Here is an 11,297-nt window from a genome sequence, read left to right on the forward strand (position 1 = left end):
CTGAGCAGGCTTTTTACAGTGTAGATTCAGGTCCAGAACATTGTTTAATTTGCAGGCATAAAAAGCCTGCTTGGATTGGCTGAGTTAGAGAGGTGGTTTGAGCAGCCTTGCAGTGATTGGTGAAGGATCGAGTTAGAAATTCGTTTTGTGGCAATATTCAGACAATTTTTGTTTAGCGGCATATTGAAACATTTTTCGGGATATACTCAGCATACAAGACGACCCTCGATTTTTGGTTGACTTTTTTTTTGTTTCAAAAGTTGTCTTATATACCGGAAAATAGAGTATCTTACCTTAACTTGTATATAGATTCAATGCAGTCCCTATCCAAATTCAGACATCATTTTTAAGGATTTAAAATAATCAATTATAAAATTCATATGAAACCACAAAAGAACCAGACTAGCTAAATACATAGTAAAAAGCATGTGGCCTTCCTAATTACCTCTCCTTAATGTGGACTGTGGCTTGATACTGGAACTAGCTCCAAAAAACCCCCACTGCAAGAACTTTAACCAAGACTTCCCTGCCAGGACCCCATACCTTACAAGGAAATCTCAAAAGACATCATCATAAGTATAGACCTATATAACACTACTTCTTATCCTGTTTCTCCCCAAATGTAAAGTGATCTCCTGTATCACTTTCTCCCCTTTTTCTTTTTTTTTCTTTTCTTTTCTATTCTTGTTAGTTTCTTTTGTTTGTTTTGTCTTGTTTTAGTTTTTTTATTTGATTTGATTTGTTTTTGCTTCTTTTGGGTCACTCCTGGCAGTGCGCAGAGGGTGCTCCTTGCTCTATGCTTGGAAAACATCGCAGGTAGGCATGGGGGACTATATGGGATGCTGGGTTTTGAGCCACTGCCCTTCTACAGGAAGGTCTCCACGCTATCTCTCCTGGCCCCACTTTATCCCTTTAATTATGTCTTTTATTTAATCTTCTTTTTTAATAGAACAAGACTTCTTTTTTTTAATTTATTTAAACAGCTTAATTACATACATGATTGTGTTTGGGTTTCAGTCATGTAAAGAACACCACCCATCACCAGTGCAACATTCCCATCACCAATGTCCCAAGTCTCCCTTCGCCCCACCCGACCCCCGCCTGTACTCTAGACAGGCTCTCCATTTTCCTCATACATTCTCATTATTAGAACAGTTCAAAATGTAGTTATTTCCCTAACTAAACTCATCACTCTTTGTGGTGAGCTTCCTGAGGTGAGCTGGAACTTCCAGCTCTTTTCTCTTTTGTGTCTGAAAATTATTATTACAAGGGTGTCTTTCATTTTTCTTAAAACCCATAGATGAGTGAGACCATTCTGCGTTTTTCTCTCTCTCTCTGACTTATTTCACTCAGCATAATAGATTCTGTGTACATCCATGTATAGGAAAATTTCATGACTTCATCTCTCCTGACAGCTGCATAATATTCCATTGTGTATATGTACCACAGTTTCTTTAGCCATTCGTCTGTTGAAGGGCATCTTGGTTGTTTCCAGAGTCTTGCTATGGTAAATAGTGCTGCAATGAATATAGGTGTAAGGAAGGGGTTTTTGTATTGTATTTTTCTGTTCCTAGGGTATATTCCTAGGAGTGGTATAGCTGGATCGTATGGGAGCTCGATTTCCAGTTTTTGGAGGAATCTCCATATCGCTTTCCATAAAGGTTGGACTAGATGGCATTCCCACCAGCAGTGGATAAGAGTTCCTTTCTCTCCACATCCCCGCCAACACTGTTTATTCTCATTCTTTGTGATGTGTGCCATTCTCTGGGGTGTGAGGTGTGTATCTCATCGTTGTTTTGATTTGCATCTCCCTGATGATTAGTGATGTGGAACATTTTTTCATGTGTCTTTTGGCCATGTGTATTTCTTCTTTGTCAAAGTGTTCATTTCTTCTCCCCATTTTTTGATGGGGTTAGATGTTTCTTTCTTGTAAAGTTCTGTCAGTGTCTTGTATATTTTGGAGATTAGCCCCTTATCTGATGGGTATTGGGTGAATAGTTTCTCCCACTCAGTGGGGGGCTCTTGTATCCTGGGCACTATTTCCTTTGAGGTGCAGAAGCTTCTCAGATTAATATATTCCCATCTGTTAATCTCTGCTTTCACTTGCTTGGAGAGTGCAGTTTCCTCCTTGAAGATGCCTGTAATGTCCTGGAGTGTTTTGCCTACGTGCTGTTCTATATATCTTATGGTTTTGGGGCAGATATTGAGGTCTTTAATCCATTTGTATTTTACCTTCGTAAATGATGTTAGCTGAGGGTCTAAGTTCAATTTTTTGCAAGTGGCTATCCAATTGTGCCAACACCACTTGTTGAAGAGGCTTTCCCTGCTCCATTTAGGATTTCCTGCTCCTTTATCAAAAATTAGGTGGTTCTATGTCTGGGGAACATTTTCTGAGTATTCAAGCCTATTCCACTGATATGAGGACCTATCCTTATTCCAATACCATGCTGTTTTGATAACTGTTGCTTTGTAGTACAGTTTAAGGTTGGGGAAAGTAATTCCTCCCATATTCTTTTTCCCAATGATTGCTTTAGCTATTCGAGGGTGTTTATTGTTCCAAATAAATTTCAAAAGTGTATGATCCACTTCTTTGAAGAATGTCATGGGTATCTTTAGAGGGATGGCATTAAATCTGTATAATGTCTTGGGGAGTATTACCATTTTGATGACGTTAATCCTGCCAATCCATGAGCAGGGTATGCATTTCCATTTCCGTGTGTCCTCTCTTATTTCTTGGAGCAGAGTTTTATAGTTTTCTTTGTATAGGTCCTTCACATATTTAATCAAGTTGATTCCAAGATATTTGAGTTTGTGTGGCACTATTGTGACTGGAGTTGTTTTCTTAATGTCCATTTCATCCTTATTACTATTGGTGTATAGAAAGGCCATTGATTTTTGTGTGTTAATTTTGTAGCCTGCCACCTTGCTATATGAGTCTATTGTTTCTAGAAGCTTTTTGATAGAGTCTTTAGGATTTTCTAAGTAGAGTATCATGTCATCTGCAAACAGTGAGAGCTTGACTTTTTCCTTTCCTATCTGGATTCCCTTGATATCCTTTTCTTGCCTAATCGCTATAGCAAGTATTCCAGTGCTATGTTGAATAGGAGTGGTGAGAGAGGACAGCCTTGTCTTGTGCCAGAATTTAGAGGGAAGGCTTTCAGTTTTTCTCCACTGAGGATAATATTTGCCACTGGCTTGTGGTAGATGGCCTTCACTATATTGAGAAAGGTTCCCTCCATTCCCATCTTGCTGAGAGTTTTGATCAAGAATGGGTGTTGGACCTTATCAAATGCTTTCTCTGCATCTATTGATATGATCATGTGGTTTTTATTTTTCTTGTTATTGATTTTGTGTATTATGTTGATAGATTTACGGATGTTAAAGCAGCCTTGCATTCCTGGGATGAAACCTACTTGATCGTAGTGAATGATCTTTTTAACGAGGAATTGAATACTATTTGCCAGGATTTTGTTGAGAATTTTTGCATCTGCATTCATCAGTGATATTGGTCTGTAATTTTCTTTTTTGGTAGCGTCTCTGTCTGTTTTAGGTATCAAGGTGATGTTGGCTTCATAAAAGCTATTTGGAAGTGTTTCTGTTTGTTCAATTTCATGAAAGAGTCTTGCCAAGATTGGCAGTAGTTCCTCTTGGAAAGTTTGATAGAATTCATTAGTGAATCCATCTGGACCTGGGCTTTTGTTTTTCCGCAGATATTTGATAACTGTTTTAATTTCATCAATGGTGATGTGGGTGTTTAGATATGCTACATCCTCTTCCTTCAACCGTGGAAGATTATAAGAGTCCAAGAATTTATCCATTTCTTCCAGGTTCTAATTTTTAGTGGCGTAGAGTTTTTCAAAGTAGTTTCTGATTACCCTTTGAATCTCTGTCATATCAGTAGTGATCTCTCCTTTTTCATTCCTGATACGAGTTATCAAGTTTCTCTCTCTCTCTTTCTTTTTTAGGTTTGCCAGTGGTCTATCAATCTTGTTTATTTTTTCAAAGAACCAACTTCTGCTTTTGTTGATCTTTCGGATTGTTTTTTGAGTTTCCACTTCGTTGATTTCTGCTCTCAGGTTTGTTATTTCCTTCTGTCTTCCTATTCTTGGTTCCTTTTGTTGAGCATTTTCTAGTTCTATTAGCTGTGTCATTAAGCTACTCAGGTAAGCTCCTTCTTCTTCCTGATGTGTGCTTGCAAATCTATAAATTTTCCTCTCAGTACTGCTTTTGCTGTGTCCCATAAGTTCTGATAGTTTGTGTCTTTATTGTCATTTGTTTCCAGCAACCTTTTTATTTCCTCCTTGATTTCATCTCGGACCCACTGGTTATTGAGCATGAGGCTGTTTAACTTCCAGGTGTTAAAGTGTTTCTTCTGAGTCCCTTTGGAGTTCACAAATAATTTCAGAGCCTTGTGGTCAGCGAATGTAGTCTGCAAAATTTCTATCCTCTTGATCTTATGGAGGTATTTTTTATGTGCCAGCATGTAGTCTATCCTGGAGAATGTCCCATGTACATTGGAGAAGAATGTGTATCCAGGTTTCTGGGGATGGAGTGTCCTATATATATCCACTAGGCCTCTTTCTTCCATTTCTCTCCTCAGGTCTAGTATATTCTTGTTGGGTTTCAGTCTGGTTGACCTATTTAGTGTTGACAAAGCCGTTTTAAGGTCCCCCACAATTGTTGTTGTTGATATTATTTTTCAGATTTGTCAACATTTGTATTAAATATTTTGCTGGCCCCTCATTCGGTGCATATATGTTTAGGAGAGTGAATTCTTCCTGCACTACGTACCCCTTTATTAATATAAAATGTCCATTTTTGTCCCTTACAACCTTCCTGAGTATAAAGTTTGCATTATCTGATATTAATATGGCCACTCCAGCTTTTTTATGGGTGTTGTTTGCTTGAATAATTTTTCTCTTCTCTTTTTTTTATCTTCTCTTTTTGAGCTGTTTAACAAGGAATTTTGGTAGAAGAGTACCCCAGTTTAATGCTTATGATTGAACTATGTCATGGGAATCATTGTAATTGTTCTTATGGCCCCCATATGTGCCAATAACACCACGTGGCATTGCTTCTTATTTGCATAGGCACATTAAAATGGGAAAATACTATACATACAAATAAGATCCTATTTAATAGAGATTGGAACACACAAATCTTTTAGTGCAGAGGGACCTTACACCCTGAACATTGACATAATGACCTGGAACAGACCTCAGAAGAAAGGGCATAATCCATTCTCCCCTGAACCAGGGAAGCCATCCACGAAACATCCAGGCTGGTTTATAACATCACCTGGAAGCAATCCTCTACCACGGAAGACCTACACTGCTCAGACTTTGACCTGCTCAAAAGAGACTTCCCTTGACACTGAGAAGACTTAACAACGACAACGACCTGCTTACAGGACAGGGCTCCCAGCATTGCCCTTTGATTGTGAGGTGAAAGGAGAGGATGCTCCACATCCTGACTTCAATGTGAGATATGCAGATTCCAGGATCTTTAATACAGAAACATGATACCAACAACTGAGACTGTGTGAAAAATAAAAGTGTGTTGGCACTACAGACAATGTATTGGATTGGACGATCTAGCTTGCCTGAAGCCTAGACTTGGTCTTATGCCAGGAAACTTTAGGGGTCGGGTCTCTTTGTACTTAGGCCAGGGTTATTTCTTTCCATGTCCCTCATATTTTGGTGGGCCTATGCAAACAACAATTGCCACTCTAGCGCCATTTTTACTGTGCTCCTTTGACTCTAATCTTTAAAAAGAACTCACTTAAAATTTGAGGTTAACGTAAGCTAATATGCATGTATATGGAAATGTAAGAAAATACTATGCCTGTAATGTTTAAGGAGTTACGTAAGTTTTATGGTTTTAGATTGCTTTGTGTACTGTTAAGAAATATTATAATATGTTACAATCTGGGGACTTGAGGGACAAAGTAATTGTACATGGATTCTGTCTTATTTATCTTAATGTTCTTTGGCTGAAATTTCAAAGTTAAGATATCAGCAAGGGGACTTCTGAGAATTATGTTATGGGTGAGTGTCCTTCCACTGTAACTTTACCTTGTCCTCTTTCTTTGTATCTTTGTTCTCATAATTAAAAATAAAAAAAAACTCTAAAAAAAAAAGATAATTTTTCTCCAGCCTTTTATTTTGAGTCTATGTTTGTTCTGACTATTCAGGTGCGTTTCTTGTAGGCAGCAGAAGGTTGGATTGAGTTTTTTGATCCATTTAGCCACTCTGTGTCTCTTAACTGGTGCATTTAGTCCATTGACGTTGAGAGAAAGAATTGTCCTGGGATTTAACGCCATCTTTATTTCAAAATTTGGTGTGTCTTTTGGGTAGTCTTGTCTTAGATTAGGTTTTTCAGTTTTTCTCTTAAGACTGGTTTTGTGGGGCCGGGCGTTGGCGCTAAAGGTAAGGTGCCTGCCTTGCCTGTGCTAGCCTTGGACGGACCGTGGTTCGATCCCCCGGTGTCCCATATGGTCCCCCAAGCCAGGAGCAACTTCTGAGCACATAGCCAGGAGTAACCCCTGAGCGTTACCGGGTGTGGCCCAAAAACAAAAACAAAAAAAAAAAAAGACTGGTTTTGTGTCTGTGAAGTTTCTGAGCTGTTTTTTGTCTGTGAAGCCATGTATTCTTCCATCAAACTGGAAAGTGAGTTTTGCTGGGTATATTATTCTGGGTGAAGCATTCATTTCATTCTGTCTTGTCACAATATCCCACCACTGCTTTCAGGCATTGAGTGTTTCTGGTGACAGGTCTGCTGTAAATCTCAGGGAAGCTTGCTTGAACGTGATTTCCCCTTTTGATCTTGCTTTTTTCAGAATTCTGTCTCTATCTGTGGGATTTGTCTTGGGGTGGTTTTTCTGGGGTCTCTTTTGGTTGGTACTCTTCGGGCATGCAGGATTTGATCACATATATTCTTTAGCTCTGGAAGTTTCTCTTTAATGATGTTCTTGACCGTTGATTCTTCCTGGAAATTTTCTTCCTGGGTCTCTGGGACGCCAATGATTCTTAAGTTGTTTCTGTTGATCTTATCATAGACTTCTATTTTCATCTGTTCTCATTCTTTGGCTAATTTTTCCATTGTCTGCTCATTTGCTTTAAGTTTTTTGTCCAATCTCTCCTGCTGTATGGAATTGTTATGTATCTCATCTTCCACAGCACCAAGTCTATTCTCAGCTTCTGATACCCTGTCCCAGAGCTTATCCATTTTGTCATTCACTTCGTTTACTGACTTTTTTAGTCCTGTTAGTTGACATGTTATTTCAGTTTGGAGTTTTGTGATTTCTGTCTTCATATTTTCTTGGTTCTTATTAGTGTTCTGTTCAACTCGATCCATGGTTTCTTGGAGTCCATTGAGCATCTTCCATATTGCTAGTCTAAAGTCCTTATCTGAGAGGTTGATTAGTTGGTTGGTCATTATCTGGTCCTCAGAAATGTCATCTTCATTCTCTATGTCTGATGCTGGCCTGCGTTGTTTCCCCATTGTCACACTTGTATTGTGGGTTTTTCTACGTGTTGTGGTTGTATTCATTGTTTATATGATGCAGGCAGCACACTCCTCTGGCTCCTCCCTTTCTGGATGGGCTGACTTGCCTCTAAGGGAGGGGAGTCCTCCGTGGATGAAGCCTCACACTGGGTCAAATCTTAGGCCCGAGCATGCAACAGAGAAGACAGTCCGGAGAGAAATGTTTGCTTCTGTGATATAGCACTGTTCTTAGTGTGATTTTTCCTTCTTGTTGCAATGGAGTTCTTTCCTTAGAAAGAGTGCATGGTCGCGTAGTGAAACGGAGCGGCCGTGCTCTGCTGGAGCCTCTTTTTGCCCCACTCGCAAGAGTTTCATGCAAGAGGACAGTAGACAGACATAGACAGGTCACACTCATAGTTTTTCACAGTTGGGCCCCACTGGGCCGGTGTACTTTTGCGGATTTTCCCTGCCTGGTGTCACACACAGGGAGCTGGCTTTTGCCTAATCTTTTTTTTTTTTTATAGAAACTTTTTTCCCTTTAGATATGTGTGAAAATATATATTCTTAGTTTTTGTCGGGAGTCTGTTTTATTTTTTCTCCACCCCCCCCCAAATTCACCAACAATATAATGTAGCACCACTTCCTTCTGCAAAGACATATTAAACAAAGGGGAAATTGTACATATAAAAGCAAGCTCTTATCTAATAGAGATAAGAACTCATACTTGTTTACAACACAGGGACATCTCCCACCCTGAATGTATGTCATGTGGAAAGAACCTAGGCTCCAGGGAACTAAACATTGACCATTCTGCCTTAACTCCTGGATCCCAGACTTAGAAACGACAGACATCTCCACAACAGCTCCAGGAACCAAATCCCCTCCAGGGCATTTACAATGCTGCTCTGACAACAACATGTGCCAGTTCTAACCTGACAATGAGAAAATGGGAACAACTTGATCTAAGAGCAAATTGTCCTTTCTCATCAGCTATCAATAAGACAAAATCAGAAGATATGTCACCCTTTGATCTGTGCAAAAGCCAAGATTGCTATATACAGACGACTGGTTGTTGCAACCAAGACTGGACAGTACTTATCCAGGGACCAACAACAACAATAGCAGCAACAAAAAGTTATAGCCTAGCTTTTGGTCTACGATCTGTTCAACAAACAAGAGCTCCAATTCCAGAAGTCTGACTGAGACAACCGCAACTGAACGGGTCTTCCAGAAACATAATGAAAGACTTTATCCCAGGCTCCATTCTAGGAGCAACATAACAACCAAGAACACCAACTACAGAAGATGGATTAAACGACACTGAAGAAGCATAACTGCTAAAACCACAAAGAAAGACTTCATAAGCTCCATTCCCTGAGCTGCACAGCCACCAAGATCTCTAGATACAGAAGTCTGATTTTACCATCCAAGACAAAGCAGAAGTCTTCCACACACCATGAAAGCAACAAGGGAGAGTAAATGAGCATACAAGGAGTCTAGAGTTAATCGCATGACAGTATACTTCAGGGGTGGAGAAACCCTGTATCTCCTAGGTCAACGGAATTCCCTCTACAATATCCCCAATAGTTACTGTGCCTATGCAGGGGGGAAAAGAACAGGAATAAAAAACACAAACAATCATTTTCCACATGTTTATTTATCAATTGATCAATTTTTGACGTCTTTATTTTGGTGTGGAGATTAAGGTTGATGTCTCCAATATTATTTTATTTTATTTTGTCTTGTCTTTCTCTTTCTTTTTGCACTCGAGTATGATTTGATTTCAGAACCGAGACTACTGTGTGGTGCCTGTCTTTATTCCTGTAGTGCTCACTGGTTATTTAATTCGATATTTCTTTCTGTATTTTTGTGGTGTTTCAATTACCTTTTCACATCCTCTCTCAAACTGAGGTTGGAAGCCTCTAGAAGGATGCTGCCCATTTTCAGCATATTTGACTTTTGACTTCTTTTTTATTTTTTCCTCTTATTTTGTACCCCAATCTATTGCTTTTCTTTCCTTCAAGCAAAACCACATACCTCAATTTATGTAGCTCTACCTCTTAATTAGAGGGGAAAACAAGGGAGGGTTCCAGGACCAAACAGATATGTGATCACTAGTAGTAAGCCAGACAAAGAGGGGTCCACCTACTCTAGCAGCCCAGGGGGTAATGGTGGGGTATGTGGGTTGTAGAAAGGGAACTGGAATGTGGGGAGGACATATTTGGTGATGGGTATTTCCCTGATTCAATGTTAATATGTACCTAAAATACTACTGTGAAAGATATGTAAGCCATTATGGAAAAAATTTTGTGTTTTTAATCAGAAACTTTCTTTGACTTACATGTATTATTATATCAATTATATTATATGTTATGTTATGTTACTATATTATGTTATGTTAGTTTACCTCATTATTTTAATCAATTTTCTCTCTTGAATAAATTCTTACAATAAAAAAAAGAAAAAAATACATACTGAAAATCAAGAAGCTGGGTGGCATCTCTTTACCTAACCTGAAACTTTAATACAAAGACATAGTAATCAAAACTGCATCAAACCAGTGGGTTAGAATAGAATATTCAGAGATATACCCCCAAATATATGGTCAACTAATATTTGATAGAGGAGCCAAGAACTTAAAATGGAACAAAGACAGTCTCTTCAACAAATAGGTATTGGAACAATTGGGTAACCACCTGTAAGAAATAAAATATTTATCCATACTCACACAATAAAAAAAAGTCAACTCAAAATGGACTAAAGACATTGAAATCAGACCTGAAACTATAAAATTAATCGAGGAAAACATAGGCAGGACACTTCAAGACTTTTATATCAAAAAATGTCTTTGATGATAGAATGCCAATGGCAAGAACTTTAGCATCAAACATAAATAAATGGGACTAATTCAAATGAAAAGTTTCTGCATGGTGAAAAAAACAATTAAAATTAATTTTAAAAATAATTTTAAACAATTAAAAGACAAATAATGGAATGGGAAAAATGTTTGCACTCAAAACATCAAATAAACATTTGATATCTAGGATATACAAAGCACTCAGAAAGGTAAGCTCCAAAAATCTAATAAAGCCATAAAATGGGGAGAAGAAATGAATAGACACTTCTTTGAGGAAGATCAGCAAGTAGCCAATAGACACATGAAAACATATTCATCATCACACATCATTAGGGAATACCAAATCAAGACAACAATGAGGTACGATCTTACACCAGTTAGGATGGCACACACCAAAAATAACTATTCTCTGTTGGTGGGGATGTGGTAAGAATGGATCTCTCATCCACTGCTCGTGGGATTGCTGCCTGGTCCAACACCTATGAAAACAGAATGGAGGATTGCTCAGTAAACTCAGGATTGAGCTGCCATATGACCCAACATTTGCACTCCTGGGTATCTAACCCCAAGACTAAAGGACATTCATCCCAAAGTATATCTGTACTCCACTATTTATCTCAGCATTCAGCACAATAGCCAAGATTTGGAACCAACCTTGATGCCCAACAACAGATGAGTGCATCATGAAGATGTGGTACTTATACACAATGAAATACTATATAGCAGTGAAAAATGATACTATCCAGGGTGAGTGCATTCTCCTGGGGCGCCCACACGTGGAGGACCGGAGACATCTGCGTCCGCCACCTTGCGCGCGACCACCCCCCCATATACTGCAGAGGCCGGAGCCGCTCCAAACCGGGGTGTAGGGAACCCCGCTCCTGACCCCGCGGCGCCCAGGGTGAGTGCATTCTCCGACCCCCCCCCACCATAGACTGCAGAGGCTGGAGCCGCT

This window comes from Suncus etruscus, chromosome 11 (genome assembly GCF_024139225.1).
Source record: "Suncus etruscus isolate mSunEtr1 chromosome 11, mSunEtr1.pri.cur, whole genome shotgun sequence".
In the NCBI taxonomy this organism is placed as follows: Eukaryota; Metazoa; Chordata; class Mammalia; order Eulipotyphla; family Soricidae; genus Suncus; species Suncus etruscus.